The sequence below is a fragment of the Coffea arabica genome, chromosome 4e, assembly GCF_036785885.1.
Source record: "Coffea arabica cultivar ET-39 chromosome 4e, Coffea Arabica ET-39 HiFi, whole genome shotgun sequence".
Taxonomy (NCBI): Eukaryota; Viridiplantae; Streptophyta; class Magnoliopsida; order Gentianales; family Rubiaceae; genus Coffea; species Coffea arabica.
This window is the reverse complement of record NC_092317.1, coordinates 37,507,263-37,525,879: the sequence shown is the minus strand read 5'-3', so window position 1 is coordinate 37,525,879 and position 18,617 is coordinate 37,507,263.

The window sequence follows — 18,617 nt, the reverse complement described above, 5'->3', positions numbered from 1 at the left end:
AACGTTGAAATCAAACATACAAATTAAATTTCTCCCACACGCAGCCTTTTTCTTATTCGACCCCTCCTCCTGTCCCTGGACCACCCAATAAAGATTTTATTGCTTCGATTCTGCTCTCAGTATGATATTTCTTTAGTTGAGGATTGCAACTTGATTCCCAAAGCATTCTTCATGGATCAATTGATGAGACTAGGTTTTTTTGTTCTTTTATCCCTTTTTATAGTTTCTTGATGCATCATCCTTTTATAATTTTTTTAGCAGGAGAGCAGTGGGATTTAAGAAACGGGGAAGAGGGTAGGGAAATTTGAATAGAACACCTCTAGATTTTGTTGGTTTCTTGATGCATCCTCCTTGTCATAGATGAATTTAATTTTTGGAGTATACTGATGCGGTTTTGGGATATGGTTTGATTTTTCATTTTTTAGGCTAATGTTTTGTTTGAGTAGAATGAGTTTTTCCTTCTTAATTGGGTTTGATTTTGGTGACTTTTTTTTCCCTATATAAATGGATAAGAATTTTGCTATGTTCTTAAGATATTGTCAATTGCTTAGGATTTCATCTTGCATAAAGGTGCTTCTCTTTTTTCCCATGCTTAAATTGAGCATTTAACAAAATTGAATTTCATTTTTCTATTTTTGTTAAACTAATTGGAAAATTACACTTATAGAGGATTGTAACTATTGGGTGTGAATATAAATAGTATTGGTTTCATTTTATTATATATTTTTTTGGTTTTTATAGTAATTATTTTCTTATATCAAAAGCAGAAATCAATAGCTACACAACTTTACTGTCTACAAGTCAGAGCGTGTTTGTCCATCCTTTAGAGTTTTCATCTCCTCGTTTAGTAGGAGGCTCTGGATAATCTGCGCTTAGGACATATGCTCTACAATTCACTTGATCTCTCTAAACTATTCTTTTCCTTTATTCTGATTATGAGCTTACATCTTGATGCTGTGACTTAGTTTGGAAGTCTAAACTTAGTGTTGTACTCCTTTATTTTCCCTTTGTTTGACCTTTACTCTCTATCGATTTTGTACATTCCTCTGTTTTTCTTACAGAAACTGCTACTTTGAATTTTTCTCTCTTTTATGTCTAATTGGCTACATTTATCACAATGGATAGACTTCGAAAGCCCAAAATTTTCTCAAAATCATGGTTGATGAACTGGCTGAAATCATGAAATAGTTTGAGTTGTCTAATAAGGAGTGTTGGGGTATTAATCTTTACAAGGAAAATGCTCAAGAAGGAAAAGAAGATAGCAAAAAATTCTTATTTGGCAAAATAATGGGAGAATGGGCAGCAAATTCACAAGAATCAGAAACTTTTTAAATCAGATACGGAGCTTTCTGAAGAACTTGGTTGCTGAGGAATTGGGGGTGAACTTGTTTCAATTCTTCTTTGCATATAGTGTAGATATTGCTAGAGTTCTTGCTAGAAGACCCTATGCGATGGATAATCAACTGCTAAATATCAAGGATAGGAAGAGGGCATCTGTGACAGCCCCACCTTCCCCTAAGGCGAACCAAAGGGGTTAGCGGACTGCCTGCCCAACTCTCGCCAGGACTAACGGTGCAGTTTCGAGCGATCTATTGCGTTCCAGAACTTATAACGCGCGTAAACAAGGCAAAAGGGCAAAATAACCCAAAAAAAAAAAAGAAATTCGGAGTCGGCCATGAATAGTAACCGACCCGTCAGAACGTAACCAAATATCGAACAAACATTCACATCTTGAACTTTAGCAAATACAATCCAAAGTGACATACAAAAGTTGTCAAAAGTGAATATATACACGGTTTGCCAAATTGAAAGTGAAAACGGCCCTAAAAATACATTTAGGGTTTCACTTCATATACAGTACAAAAAAAATATACATCTAGTTCATTCGGCAACCATCTATCAAGATTCATTCCAAAAGAGTCATATTCCTGTAAGGAAAACAAAAGGAACGGTGTGAGCTAATTGCCCAGTGAGATACTATCACTTACGCAACCCAGTGCATATAAGCATCAAACTTTCATTCAATATAGTAAAATAAGCAAAGGTACACGTCAAATATGGTGATAAAAGGATATGGATGGCTCTCAAGAGCCCTTTCCTCGTTTGCATGTCTTGATCGGACGTCATTGACTCTCCGTCAATGTTCAAAAGTAACCAACCGTAGACTCCACTTTACTCCCACTCCTTCCACCTAACATACCCCTACCGGGCCCGAACTCCAAACACTTGCACTTTGGTATTACTCGAGTATACTGGAATCGAGAGTCTCGCATACTACAAGATTCCATATAACTTTACCCAAGGTTCATTAATTGGCACGACCAAGCCCTCGCCGGCTCGATTCAATCAACTACCAATGGGGTTGAGCTCAATGATATCATTTGTAGTCGTTGGATACTCGTCCAATCACTTCATTTTCATTTCATTTCATGTAACATTTCATGTAATATTCCAATAACATGACAACAATGATACAAGGCATATAAGTGAGAGTGATAAAGTACACTTTCACTTCAATCAAGTCACATTCAATTCACTTCAAGCAATTTACATTCAAAGCCATATAGTAACATACAAGTGAGTAGTACTCACCAAGGTCAGTGCAGATACCTCCCAAAAGAGAGCTTTAATCACCAAGAAACCCTAAAATAATCCAAGGAAAACAATTGAAGGTTTCACTTTCAAAATCGAGTATACAGAATGCACATGTGAGGCTCGACTACCAGTCGTATGCCTCGCCAAATAATTACTTAAGCAAGGGTGCAAAACATGATTTTTGGTAACGAAAAGGTAACATGAAGACCTAGGCTCAAACAACCCAAAAGCCCTTCGTTCAAATCACAAGTAAATCCAACTAGCCTTCAAGAAAAATTTCGACAACATATCCCTTGTTTTTACCTATTTTCCAGCCATCATGGCTTCATGATGTCCTCAAATCAGTCCCAACATCTCGTACAAAATAATCTTATTCCCAAAAGCCGTTCACTAGGCTTAATGGCATTCAAGTACCAAATTTAGCTAGGAAATGACCGGATATGGAAGTCAAGCCCTAACTAGTCAAATAAATACAAGAAGACTCGATTATAAGTCATAAACCAATTCTACATACTACCAAAACAGGGTTCCCTAAGCATATACAAACATTAGAGGAAACCAGAAATTTCGGAAATGCAATTAGCTTTGGCCCCGAAAAAAAATAGTTTTTGTCCTCATTTTGCGGTAATGGCACCAATTTCACTACTATTATCGGATGAGGGTGAAAGACCCACCATTTCGAAGCTAAAAGACAGGTCTACAACATCACAGAAGGTCACTCAACCCAGTTTTGAGTGAAAATACGTCAAAAATGCAAGATACTACATCAAAAATGTAAAATAGATTCACCAAAACGCATTCTAGCGGAAACATCATAACTCAGCCTTCCTAAGTCCGAATCCAGAAATTCCAAAACCAAAGGAAAGCTAAGAAACAGGGTTAAATTTCATCAGAAGGCCTCAACAACCAATTCGGAAGCAATTCCAGCCAAAACAACCAAATACAGGCGCAGTTCTTACATTCGGGTAAAACCAGAACAGCAATAGTAATTTTGACTTTTCTCATTCTACACAACTCCGATTGAACTGAAATTTTGTAGGCACCTCTAAAATGTCATTCCCTACAAGTTTCATTTTTTAAGCCAAGGCCAATTCGGCCTCTAACTAGGACCTAAAAATTCGGGCAGAATGCTCCCACAAGAACCCTAATTTTCTGAAATTTCTTCCAAACCAAAAATTGGTTGCAATTAATCACTTTTTCCACCTCCTAGAGTCATTATACATCATTTCCAATCACCATACATGACCACATAATCATATCCATATGAAAACAGAAAAATCCCCAAAAATTATAAAACTTCATCATTTCAACCACAAATCAAGAAATAATCCATAAACTTGCATCTCATACTACCACTAAGCATGATTTAAGCATCAATTCAAGAAGGAGGGTGGTTCTTCACAACTCACCTTAAAAACAAGAGAGAGAGAGCAATTGGTCACCTTAACCTTCCAAGAAAACTTCACACAACAACCCACAAACACTACTTGAAGATGTTTTATGGAACAAAGACAAGTTTAAATGGTTGGTTTAGTGATTTGGAGCAAGATGGAATCAAGAAATTGAAGAGGTTTTCTTTCTTTCCTTGCTTAAGAGATTCGGCCAAGAGGAAGAGAAGAATGAGGGATTTTTGGTGAATTTTTAAGATATTTAAGTCAATTGGTAAGACATGCAATAGTAGTCAAATGGTCCAACCAATAGCCAAGTGACACTTGTCACTTATTTAATGCAAGTCTATCACTTTGTTCCCTCTCACATCAATCCAAATAGCTTCCTCTAATTATCTCTTAACACCCGGTAAATTAAATCTAGTATTCAAAACTTAACCTAGTTGGCCGAATTTTTCCGAACTTTTCGCACTAGTGGGTCCCACGTCCGGTATACGCTCTTAATTTCTCAAAATCCATTTGATACTAGAAAAATCATCTAAAACTTATATCTGCTCCTTAAAAGTATCTAGAAATTTTCTAATCACGAAAATGCAGAAAACAAGCCACGGAAAATAATAAAACCTAGAAAATGGGAAAAATACGGGTTCTCACAGCATCGATTAGAAGTCCAAAGCGTTTTTAACTACCATGGTATGGTTGTAGGTAGGGAACCTACCAATCTATTGGTTAACGAATGAGATCGGGAGAAAGATTGGCAGTATGTGTTAATGTGGCGTTGTCCCACATCGGCTTTTGTATAAGGAAACCTTTCCCTTAGTTGCCTATAAATATAGTGGGCCTGTTATGGAGTTAAGTGCTCAAAAACCAAGAGAGCATTAGTGGGCTATTTGGGCGTTTGGGTCATTAAACCTTTTGTTTAGTTAAAGATTTTTGGGCTCTCTTGTGTTTTTTTAGTATTAGGTGTTTTTGGCCTAGAACACTTTCCTAAGTCATTTTTTGTACTCTCTTTTTCAAAGTAAAATATTACTCATCCTCCGCCCGTGGACGTAGGTCAATTTGACCGAACCACTTAAATTCTTGTGTTCTCGTTTTATTTATTTTTTCTTTGTTATTTATCTTTTGGGGTTGTCAAAAATCCTTTTGTCAATTTCCTGGGTTCAAACCTAACAAACTGGTATCAGAGCTTCTTCAGAGGTTTTGGATTTTGTGGCAACAATGATAATAACAAAGACTATTGTCGAGAAATTTGACAGGAATGTCAACTTTGGGATGTGGCAGCTCAAAATGCAGGCCATTTTGGTTCAAGACGGAGTTGATTTAGCGATACACAGAATTGAGAAAAAATCAGAGGGTGTGACAGATGCAAAATTTGCTGAGATGGATAAGAAGATAAGGTCTAGTATTATCTTAAATCTCTCTGACGAGGTTTTGTGGGAGGTAGCCACTGAGACTTCAGCAAAGACCATGTGGGACAAGTTTAAGGCCTTGTATATGAAGAAGACAGTTGAGAATCGACTTTATTTAAAGCAAAATCTATATATGCTTCGCATGACTGAAGGTACATCTATACTCTAACATCTTGATAAATTTGATTCCATTATTATGGATTTGGAGAATATAGATTCGAAAATTGATGATGAAGATCAGACCCTGTTACTTTTATGTTCCCTTCCCCAATCTTTTAAACATTTTCGCGATACTATGATTTATGGAAAAGAAACAATTTCGTATTGGAAAATTAAACTTGTATTAAAATCTAAGGAGTAGATAGACAGGGATATTACTGGAGAATTTAGTGGAGGTCGGACAGAAGGTCTAGTTGTTAGGAGTAGAACTGAGAGAAGAGAATTTGACAGTAGTAGATCTAAATTTAGATCTAAATCCAGACATAGAAATGTGGAGTGCAATTATTATCATAAAATGGGGCAAATTAAGGCAAATTGTTTCAAATTGAAAATAGATTGAAACAAAAGGGAAAACTTGGTGAGAAAAATATTGAGACTGCCGAAGTTGGTATTACATTTGATGAAAATGAAGGAAATATTTTCTTTGTGACTGATGACAGGACAAGGTCTAAAAATGAATAGATTTTAGATTCGGGGTGTGAGACCCCGTAAATTTTCTTATTTTCTAGGTTTTATTCTATTTAATTGCATGCTTTTCTGCATTTTCTTTATTAGGAAAATTTTACAGATAATTTTTATGAGGAAATATAGTTTTTAAATGATTTTTCTAGTATCGGTTAGTTTTTGAGAAATTAAGAACGTATACCGGACGTGGGACCCGCTAGTGCGAAAAGTTCGGTAAAATTCGGCCAGTTAGGTTAAGTGTTGGATACCGGATTTATTTTAGCAGGTGTTAAGAGATAATTAGAGGAGACCCAATGGATGAGAGTTGGAGAGACAAAAGGATAGCCATGCATTAATGGTAGTGACAAGTATCACTTGGTGGTTAATTCTTGACTTTGATCACTATTAACTACTTTACCAATTAAATAAAAAATTATCCAAAAATCATCCTCATTTGCAAGCTTCTTGGCCGGCTATCTTCAAGGGGAAAAGAAGAGAAAACTCCCAACTTTCTTGCTTCTAATTTTGCTCAATCCTCAAGTTCAACCGATTAAACTTGAATTTCCTCCATAAAACCTCTTAGTTTAGTGGTATTAAGGTTGGTTGTGAAGTGGTTTGGAAGACTAAGGTGCTAAGTTGTCTCTTTTCTTTGGTTTCAAGGTGAGTAGTTAAGGAATCTCTCTTTTATGCCTAAGAATGTTAAATTAGTGGCTTGTAGTAGTCTAAGAGGTGATTTTGTGGGCAATTTCATGACTTTTGGTTGAGATTGGTGAATTTTTTCTATTTATTCATGATTTTTCTGTTTTTATATGTTTAATATTATGTGGCCATAGATGATGGTTGGGAATGGTTTAGAATGAAACTATAGTGTGTAAATTGTGGCTATTTGCGGAAAATTTTCGCTTTGAAAGGAAATTTCGGAATTAGGGTTTCAATTAACCCCATTCTGGTCGGTATTGTTTCTCCTAGTTAGAGGCAGAATTGGCCTTAGTGTAAAACATGAAAGTTGTAAAGAATGATTTTTAATAGTTTCCTGCAAAATTTCAGCCCAATCGGAACAATGTAGCCTATGAAAAGACCGAAATACCCCTGGTGCCCTGTTTCTGTCCGAAACTGATAATCAGCTTCTGTAATTGGTTAGTTTGACCGGGAATACTACTGATTTGGTTGTCAATGTATTCTTAAGAATTATACCCTTGTATCTTAGCTTTCAAATGACTTTGGAATTACCTGAATCGGAGTTGTGTGTGCTGAGATATGATTGAATGAATCAGGACTGCTAGTTGAATTTCCCAGTGAGCGTCGAACTGGAAAATCTGGGGTTGTTTTGGTAACTTTGACCTAGTTAGGATGAGAACTGGACTGAGTAGTCTTCATCAAAATTATAGCCCTCTGTCTTAGATTCGAAACAGTATAACTTGTACTTCAATCCAATAAACGTAGTTTCGGTCATGTCCGATACGCTAAGTAGCGGTGAATCTGCCTTTTTGGTTCCTTAGCTTAAAACTTATTTCCGGTCATTTTCCTAGCGAAATCTTGTACTTGGATGAATTTGAGCCTATTGAACGGCTGTTGTGATGAATTTATATTGTGTATGACTTTGGGATTGATTGAGGAAAATAATGAAGCCATAAGTGGTTGGAAAAATAGGTAAATACAAAGGGCGTGCTGCCCGAATTTACACTCGAGGATTAGGTAACGATTTGAGAGCAAATACCATATGAACCATCTAGGATATTTGCGTCCTCTTTTATCGAGGTATATAAGGTCGAATCTGGCCGAAACTTGTACACTTGGAAAAAAATGAAGTTTACGACTAATAGAAATACGTTTTCTTCATTTCTTCGACTCAAATGGATATTTCAAAGTTTTACGAGCGAGCATGAGTTTTCCAAATATTTTACTCATGTCCTTTGGTTTAAATGTATTCTTTTCACTTCCAAAATCACATGTCCAAAATACTAGTAGTATTTGAATTGTCTTCGATTCACCTAACTTTTGCTGGAGGAACTGTAATATTTTCTCTTGATTAACCTTAGGGTTCATCGGTAATTGAAAGTGTTACCCGGAAAGATATTCTGGACGTTATTTCACCTTAATAGGTGAGTGTACCACTCCCCTCATTTGTTGCTTAACTTGATTTATGCACTTGCAATCTGTGATTTGAATGACTGTACTATATGTTTATTCTGCTTGAGACGAGGGTGTACTTTATCACACTCGTTCTCTTGTCTGTCTGTATGCCTCTTGACTATGTGTAATCTGTTATCTGTATCTGAGTCTGTTCGAACGTCGTTTGGAGGCTGGTATCCAACGACTTTTCTGTGACCTCTGAGCTCAACACCTGTGGCAAGTTATTCGAGTCGAGCCGGCAAGGGCCTGGTCGATTAGCTAACGAACCACAGTAGTCTGTTTTAGGAATCTTTGGGTATTGAGACCCTTGATTCCGGTATACTCGAGTATTACCACTTCTGTTCTGTTGAGGTGTTCGGGCCGGGTAAGGGGTATGTGTGGTGATCGGGATTTTGGTGTGAAGTGGTGCTCTGCTGGACTAGATTGGTTACTTTATTTGGAAGTTGACGGAGTGTCAACTATTATTTGATCAAGGTTCGGTGAAGCAAATGGGAATTTGGCTCCTGAGAGCCACCCGCATCCTTTCTATCTATGGTGTTGTTCATTTCTTTATTTGATTTGCGTATGTAACTAATTGAATATGGAGTTCCCTGATTCTTACTTGCTTTTGTTTTGGTACCTCATTGAGCGTAAGCTCACCCCCTTCTCGTTACCTTTGTTTTCCTTACATGGAACCACATTTCGAACCGTGATTTTGAGAAAATGGTGGAGCTAGTGTAAACGTTCTTTTGTTAGCTCTTGTGTAATCAAAACCCTAATTGTCTTTTAATTCAGTGTCACGCTTTTACTTGTAAAATTTTCAATGAATGTATATAAGTGTTTTATCATGTACATTAAGTGTAGTCCTCTGAACTGGTACCTTTGCGTTTGTTGAGATGCTACTGTAACCATTGGATGGTCGGACAGGCACTATTCACTTTCCGTTTCGATTTGTTTTCTGTTTCACGATTTTACTTTGTGTAAGCGCACTAATGTATTCCGAAATGTTCTGAGTTGCGTATATGTGACGCCCCGAAAAAAAAAAAGAGTTTGAGAACCCGGAAATTTTCTAATTTTCTAGGGTTTATTTTTTAAACGCCCGCCTTTTCTACATTTTCTTGATTAGAAAAATTCCCCAGATAAAGTTTATGAGCAAAAATCATTTTTCAAATGATTTGTCTAGTATCGGTTAGTTTTTGAGAAATTAAAAGCTTATTTTGGACGTGGGACCCGCAAGTGCGGTAAATGCATTATATTTTTGACAACTTGTTGGAATTTTGTATTAAGTGATATTATTTTACAAAGTGTTAAGATATTTGTATTGGAGAAACAAAAAGATAAGTTTTGAACCAAAAGGGTGACAAGTGTCATCTTCCTATTCAACCTTGACTTTGACCATTATTTCTAACCTTTACTAATACTCAATTTTGACCCAAAAAGCACCCAAATTTCTGCAAGCTTGGCCGACCCTCTCTAGCTAAGAAGAAAGAAAAACTCTCCAAGATTCTTGCTTCCATCTTGCTTGAGTGTAATCATCCAACCATTTGATCTTGTTTCTACTCCATAAAATCTCTCCATTTGGTACTAGAAAGTGATTTGGTGAAGTGTTTAAGGAAGCTAAGGTGTCCAACAACTCTCCCTCTCTTGTTTACTAGGTGAGTGGTGATTGAACTTCCTCCTACACTTAATGAAGCTTAAGTTGTGCTTAGTGGTAGCTAAAGTGCTGAAATTTGTGGTTTATTTCTTGGTTTGAGATGAATTGGTGAAGTTTTTAATTTATTGATGATTTTGCTGGTTTAATTTGATCATGATGTTGTGGTTATCTATGATGGTTGGTAATGAAGGGTAATGACTCTAGTAGGTGTAAATGATTGGAAATTGCAACCAATTTTGGATTTAGAAGGAAATGTGGAAAGTTAGGGTTTCATAACCCCCAATTCTGTCCGGTTTTGTATCATATGGTTAGAGGCCGAATTGGCCTTTGCTTAAAACATTAAAGTTGTAGGTATTGATGTTTTTGATGTGCTTGTAAAATTTCAGGTCATTTGGAGTAGTGTAGAGTGAGAAATATCGTTTTTACTGTTGCTATTCTGGGTTCATCAGGATGGCCGAACTGCGCCTGTAATCGGCTGTTTTGACTGGAATTTATTTGGATTTGGTTGTTGAGGTCTTCTGATGAAATGTATCTTGATGTCCTAGCTATCATATTCCTTTGGAATTTCTGCATTTGGACCTGTTTAGACTGAGTTGTACTGATTACAGCATAGTGTAATTTGTAAACCTGCAATTACGGTTCTGGTTTGGTATTTGGCATATATGACTTAGTTGTGCTGGGATTTGGACTGAGTGACCTTCTACATTGTTGTAGCCCTGGTTCTTAGCTTCGAAATGGTGGATCTTGCACCTTCATCCGACAATCGTAGCGCCTTTGGTACCATTACCGCAAAATGACGTCAAAACTATTTTTCTGGTTTTGAGCTTAATTTTCATTTCCGGACTTTTCCCTAGCTTGACTTGTACTAGTACTACTTGGAGCTTGCTGAATGGCTATTGGATGAACTTGTTGTTGTGTGTGTACCTTTGGGACTGGCTGAGGATATAATGAAGCCATGATGGCTGGAAAAGTAAGCAAATTCAGGGGAAGTGCTGTCCGAACTTTGAAGGGATTTGTTTGCATTGAGTTTGTGATCTAAGACTTGGATTTGCGCAAGGCAATGTTATATGATGGATGATTTCTGAGCCATGGAGGTGAGTGACCTCAAACTATTTCTAAAATTATTTATGAACCATTTCTTGCATTATTTACTTTTGAACTGTTTTCAAAGTTACTTTTGGAACTGTTTTCTTACATATCATGCGTGCTTGCATATCAGTGTCTTGTTATTATTGATTTTGCTTTCAATGATTGTTAAAACGAGTTTTCTAGGCGAGTGTATACTTTATCGCACTCGACCTAAATAAATATGAAATTTTCAATGATTAATGATTAAATGCTACTTGCGCATGAATGTAAGCCTTTTGGGGCTGAACTGGCCATTGCCCCTTGTTACCGGTTGTCTCGAGCCAGAAGCGGACTCGGTCGGGCGACTAGGAACTTGGGTGAACGTTTCGGTATACTCGAGTATTACCTTGTAGGTTGGTGGAGCCTGGCCAAAAGCCAGGGACGGGGTGAATGAATGCACGAATGAAACCAAATGCAATGAAATGACAGGAGAACGAACGTATCCTTTTCATGAATGTTTCTTGAATTATTGATACTCCATATTTAATGTTTTGTAAACGTTGTAATTGTTTCTAGACTTATCATTTGATTTACGACATCATTGAAATGAACTATTGTTAAACAGATTTGATTACTGATTTTATTGGTTACTCGCTGAGCTTCTAGCTCACCCCAAAATATTTTATTCCCCTCCACAGGGCTCAAGGCGAAGGAAGGGCTTGTAGTGTTTATTCATGGATTATCTCATGTATGGATTGAACTTGGATTTCCTTTTGTGTAATCATTCATATTGGGATTGTATTGAACGTTTAGAATTGATTGGATGTGTAATAGTCTAGTTTTGGACTTCCTCCTATAGAATAGTTGGTATCAAGGATCAGAGGGGCGCAGTGGAAGCGTGGACGCTTCGCTTTTGATATGTAAAGTTTAGGAACCTTTGATGTATATTTGATATATATATATCTTGAAATTCCATTGAGGATTGTAGTGAACGACTGAGTCCCGGCGAGAGCTGGGCAGGCGGCCCGCCGAACCCTCTGGTTCGCCTTAGGGGGAGGTGGGGCTGTGACAGTATAACTGTCTTATTATTCTTTTGGGGATTCGTTTGTGCGCTATATCGGATTTGTATGATTCGATTTCGTAGTCCTGGCAAGAGGTGGGCAGGCGGTCCGCCGAACCCTTTGGTTCGCTTTAGGGTGAGGTGGGGCTGTCACACGGGGTACTCCTATCACATGTGTCCCAATAGAAATTTATTTTCCACTTGTGAATCTTATAATGGTGGAATTGTTTTGATGGGTAATAATACAGCTTGTAATATTATTGGTAAGGGTACAATTCGAATTAAAATGCATGATAGTATTGTGAGGACGCTTACTAATGTTAGATATGTTCCTGATTTGAGAAAGAATCTCATCTCTTTAGGCACCTAGAGGCTCTTGGGTGCAAATACACAGTTAAAAATGGCGTTATAAAGATTTCTTAAGGTACTCTTCTTGTAATAAAAACTTTCAGGATTGGTAGTTTATATGTTTTGTAGGGATCTACTATCATAGGTTTGGTTGCAGTTTCGTCATCATCATCTTTGTATGATTCTGACATCACCAAATTGTGACATATGCATTTGGGACATATGAGCGAGAAAGGCTTAGGCATACTGAGCAAAAGGAGACTTCTTTGTGGTCAGAGTACTGGGTCACTGGAATTCTGTGAACATGGTATCTTTGGAAAGCAAAAAAAAGTTAGCTTCAATTCTCCAGCAATCCATAAGACGAAAGGTACTCTTGATTATATTCATTCATATCTTTGGGGTCCATTGGGGTCCATCTTGTGTTCCATCTAAGGGTGGTGCCAGATATATGTTAACTTTCATTGATGATTATTCAAGAAAAATTTGGGTTTATTTTCTTAAACATAATGATGAGCAATCCTAGGGGAAGACCCTCCTAGAACCTCCCAACTTGTAATATCAGAGTTGGACCTTTTCTCCCAATGGAAATTGAACTCGATTGTTCTCATGAACTCAAGACATCTAACACACGAAGGTAATCAGCAACCTTAAGCAAATAAAGATGGATGAAGAGACACCACGATTAGGGAACAAACTAATCGATAAAGTCTGATTTGAATCCTAAGCTATGAACTCAAGAATTCAAGAGTAAGTTCGATTAAGAACTTGAAGGAAAATTCCTCACGATTTCTGGTTGTAATATTCCGTCCCTTATTTTGAAAGACAAGAAGCCTTATATAGGCATGTAAAAGACCCAAACTAAGCTGCCAACAAAAACCTAATCCGACTTGGAATTTCCCTTGCTAAACTCGGCCCAATCCAAAATGCAACAAGGAAAACCCTAATCAACTTAATACGAACAAATAACGTTGGTGCTTGACTAAAGCAAGCTTATGACCAACTAGCTAAGCTACTTTAAGGATTAAAACTAGAGGACAACATGTCCTTTGTGCGATTACTAAACTAGGCAGCTTTAAAACAACTACTAACTAAGCTAACAAGTATGAGATCATTCTTTCATTTCAAACGTACAAGTGAACAAGGTAACTTTATGGTCCACCAAATCTTCAAACTTAGCTTGCTCCTTGCTTGTATGGTGAATGATCAAGGCTTGTAAAGCTTCCTTCACCCTTTTGGATCTTGATCTTGTCATCGGACCACCAATGTTGACCAAAGGATCCTTGACCCAAGGTTGAAGTTGTTGCGCACCCGTATCCGCATCATTCCCTCTCTCGTCGAAAGGATTCGTTCTCGAATCTTCAAAGTCTGTATCAAAGTCAAAAGGAGATAGGTCAGACATATTAAAAGATGCACTTATGCCATACTCACTTGGAAGTTTCAATTTGTAGGCATTGTCATTTATCCTCTCCAGGACACGAAAAGGTCCATCTCCTCTTGGATGTAATTTGGTCCGTCGAGATGTTGGAAACCTTTCTTTCCTCATGTGCACCCAAATCCAATCACCAGATTCGAATACAACATGTTTCCTACCCTTATTCGCATGTTTTGCATATCGCGCATTTTTCTTCTCAATTTGAGCTCGAACTCTCTCATGCAAGGTCCGAACAGCCTCTGCCTTTTTGACACCATCTGAGCTTAAACACCCATCAACAGGAATAGGTGATAAATCTAGAGGAGTTAGCAGCTGAAACCCATAAACAATTTCAAAAGGAAAATGATTAGTAGTAGAATGAGTGGTTCGGTTATATGCAAACTCAACAATTGGCAAATATTCTTCCCACTTCTTCAAATTCTTTTGAACAATGGCTCGAAATAAAGCACCAAGGGTTCGATTGGTTACCTCAGTTTGACCATCCGTTTGAGGATGACTAGAAGTAGAAAATAACAACTTAGTTGTGACGCCCCCACTTCTCCCTAAGGCGAACCAAAGGGTATCCGCGAGACGCCCGCCCAACTCTCGCCAGGACTCACTACAATCCACAGTTCAAAAGCCCGAAATACTTCAAATAACTTCAGCATATAATTAAAGAACTCCAAAATATTGTATACTTACAATTAGTTAGCTTTCAAGTTTAATACAACCCAAAAGAATATGTACTACAACCATCCGTTATAATACAACTTAAGGTCTTCAAATGAAAACAATCTAGTACTATCACGAGCACTCTTGGTCTCGAACCCTGTTAAGGAAAACAAAAACATGGAATGAGTTACACAGCCCAGTGAGGTTCCAAGACACTCTAGCAGTTCTAATAAATCAAGTAATTTGAGCATACCCAATGTATGATTTAAGGTTGCACATTGGCACATTAACATGGGACAGTTATCATTGTACAAGTAATTTGAGCATATCACAGGTATGACTCAGGTCGCACGTTGGCACATTAGCATGAAACAGTTATCATTATGTAAAATAAACACACATTGAAGGATAGGGTGTTCCAGTGGAACTATTTCGGTTAACTGTACCTTATAACTTCAGAATCCCCTCGGTTTGTCTGGCCATCACCTTATTCCTCCAATGGTAGTACTCGAGTATACCGAAACGGTGTCCCAGGATTCCAACCTACCCGACCGAGCCCAGTCCTAACTCGAGTAGGTTAGTAACCAAGGGCAGGACCCAGTTCAGTTTAGAGCTTACAACATGCACAAGTAATCAAGTAAATTGGTGTACGGTAAAAATTTATCATTTTAGTACGTCGAGTGAGATAAAGTACACACTCGTCTTAAAATGGTGGCCGATTTCATATGAGCAATTATGATTAACACTTAACACTTAAACACATAAGCAACATGCGGTAATTTCATATGAACATGTAATTTACGATAATCAAGTAATCAAGTAAGCAGGTAATCAAATAAATCGGTAAACGGTGAACTGTAAACGTTAAACGGTAAACGATGAATGGTAAATGGTAAATAATTTCGGTTAACGGTAAGATTTATCATTTTAGTAGGTCGAATGAGATAAAGTACACACTCGTCTTAAAACAGTGAAAAAATTCATAGGAGCAATTATCGGTAACACTTAACAGTTAAACACATAATGATCATGGAGTAAACATGTCGTAAAACTATTCAAGTAACGTACTCCTATATGGAACACTCACCTATTCAAAACAAGTGAGTAAGTGTTTAAACAAGTGTTTAGGCGTCCGCTTCGAGTTCCTCTTGAAGGTCCCCTTGAGCAACTGAGCAAATAATAATTAATTATTACACACTATCACTTAAAAATGCTTTCTTAACAAGAGAGGGATTGTACACTTGTACAATCTAGATAATATCGCGAAGATGAGTTTAAATTTTCTTGTAAATCGAGACTCAAAAGTGGGGTTCAAAAACACAAGAAAGGTCTGATTTTCATCTTTAAAATCTTTGGATGGAAACATGTAGGTATGAAATCGTATAAATTATTTTTCAAACGAGCGGTCAAAGACAACTTGAAGGTGCCACGTCACAATCCGGCCGGATTCGAGGCAGTGAGCATCCCAAATTTTTTTTTCAATTTTCACCACCAATCCGGCCAACTATCCGGCCAGTTCTTTAAAAATGTTCCCGCGCGAAAATTTTATAAAATGGCCAAGAATTTTCGAATTTAGGGGCATTCTTTGAAAAATCATAATTCACTCTTTAAAAGTCCAAAATTGAAAAACTTGGTACCGTTGGAAACTACTTCCAAGTACTAAAAGTTCGTGGAAAACACTTTTCCATGATTCTAAATGGAAGACATTCAAAATTCGGCTTCAAGTTGTGGTTTTGATATACCAAGACAGATTTGGGTTGATTTTTGGCCAAATTTGGAAATTCGGCAAAATTCACATAATGCGAACTAGCCTCTGAAATTTGGAACTCAATTAGAGTTACAATCAAAGTTTAAAAAACACAAATGGAACAAGAATTGGATTTTTGAGCGCCAAGATATAGTAGCTCAAAGTTGCTGGAATTTTCTCACTGAATAAGGATTTTCCAGATTTGAAACATAAATTTTGGGACTTCAGTTGGGCATTGAAATGGACTTGGAATCATACCAAATTTGGTAGTATTACCCTACCATATAAGGGATATTTCTCTGTCAATTTTCATGCAAAAATTCACATGGGAAGTCAGTTAACAAAACCATTAAAATTCCAAGAATTTCCAAGGCAAATCTACCTTGTACTTCAATTTTCCTTTTCCTAACTTTTGGGTCAATGAAATCATCTCAAACATGGTTCATTTATGAAGACAAGGTCTAGAAAACATCCAAAGTGTGTTTGGTAGGTGATTAACACCAAGAATTTCAAAATATCAAGTCCCAAACAAGATTGGCCATTGATCAGTCCAAAAATGAGGGTTTTCAAGCAATGATGCAGGTCTGTAATTTGGCCATAATTCACTCAATTCAACTTGGAATTGAGCGTACTTGGTGGCATTGAAAAATAAATTCGCAAGGCTACAATTTCTTAGAAGAAATCTTTTTGAAATTCTGTCCATAACTAGTTCATATTTGAGCATCCATTCGCAGCTCAAAACAGGGCTTCCAGTACAGATGAGAAACAGAACGGGCAACTTTACAAGGTTGGTACGGCTCACTCAGGTGGAATCAGGGCATGCATTTGATACCGTTAGAAAATTGGAAGTGTCTAGTTTCTAATTCCGCAAACGGCACTCAATTTCAATGTCGAAGCAAAACGTTATGGCCGAAACAAAAACACTGCCAGAGCATTCTGGACACCCGTTTCTAGCTTTGGCAAATTTTTGAAATCTCAACATTCACTCATCCAAATCACGTACATTTTTGAGGAAACTTTATACACAACCTATGTTACCCATTTACATCAAAATCAAGTCAATTTAACTACAAAAATTTTGAATTAAAGCCTCTGCACAAACAGGGCAGATTCGGCCCTTTCCTCTTTCAAGTTTCCTTTGATTTCTTTCCACTTCCTCAATTTAGATCCACTAGTTTAGCACTAAAACAGCACATATAACATCTAAAATCATTATATCAGCCCATCAAGTCCAATGTGGGATTTCATAGAGCCCACTCACAAGATTTATAACCAAACAAAGTTACCCATAAGAAGCTACAAGTTTCTAAGCTTAATCTAACTCATAAATAACAAGTTTCAAGGGTTAGATCATGTGATACCTTCTTAGATACTAAAGGTTAGATTTTTGGCCACAAGAAAGCTCCAAGAAATCGTGGAAATAAAGCTCTTCTCCTTGCCTAAGTGAATCTCCAAGTGGTCTTGAGTTTAAGTTGCAAGTTTGGAGTGAAATGGATGGTTGGATTGGGAGAAATGAAGAAGAAATTTTCTTGCTCCTCCTTGCTTGAGAGAGTCGACTGTCTTGAGGGAGAAAGGAGAGCGAAATGGCTAGTGGAAAAGCTTCTTGAAGAAGCTTAAGTGTGTGGCAAAAAATGTTCTAAAAGTCAACCCTTCAATAGTGCGCGTTCGCGCGCGTTTCGTGCCTGATTCTTCTCGGGTTCGTTTCACTTGTGCATTAAACCTCTAATGCACTTCCTTAAACATTATAATTATTCACCCTTAGTAGTCTAGATTAAGTTTCTTAAATCTCCACTTCGCCGCTCTGGCTCGATTTATGTGAATTTTTGATTCGCGCGCGATAAAGTGTAATTTCTAAGAAATTTTTATAACGATAATGTAACCAACTAATACTAAGGTAAATAACCATGAAAATGACTATTTTAGAAATAAAACATGAGTCCTCACATGAGTCTAGCATTAATTTCTCAAATCTCCAATTAATTGTACTAACGCATCTTTTGGAAAACTTTCGACGCGCGCACGGTATAAGCTTAAACTTTAACTTACATATAATTTCTCAATTAACTTTTCTTAATCTACTATGGATCATTCTTAATTTTTCAAGACTAATGTACTCCCGGATCGAACATAGCCTCGAAAAATGTATACTCCTTATTTCTCGCTAAACGAGCCCTAAAAAAATTAATTTTACTAACGAGACGTGTTAAAAATATAATTGAGATATTATTCCATGTAAATAAGTTTAAAATAATTGAAATAAATCATTCAGGGAAAACGGGTGAGTAAATAATTAATTAAGCTAGTAAAATAAAATAAAATAAGAAAAATTCGGGTCCTCACAACTTAGTTCCCAACTTTCCCCAAAGTGATTTCCAGAAATAGCTTAAGAATTTCACATCCCTATCACTTAGAATAGTACGTGGTACCCCATGTATTCTAACCACATCCTTGAAGAATAAATCAACAACATGGAGCGCATCATTTGTTTTC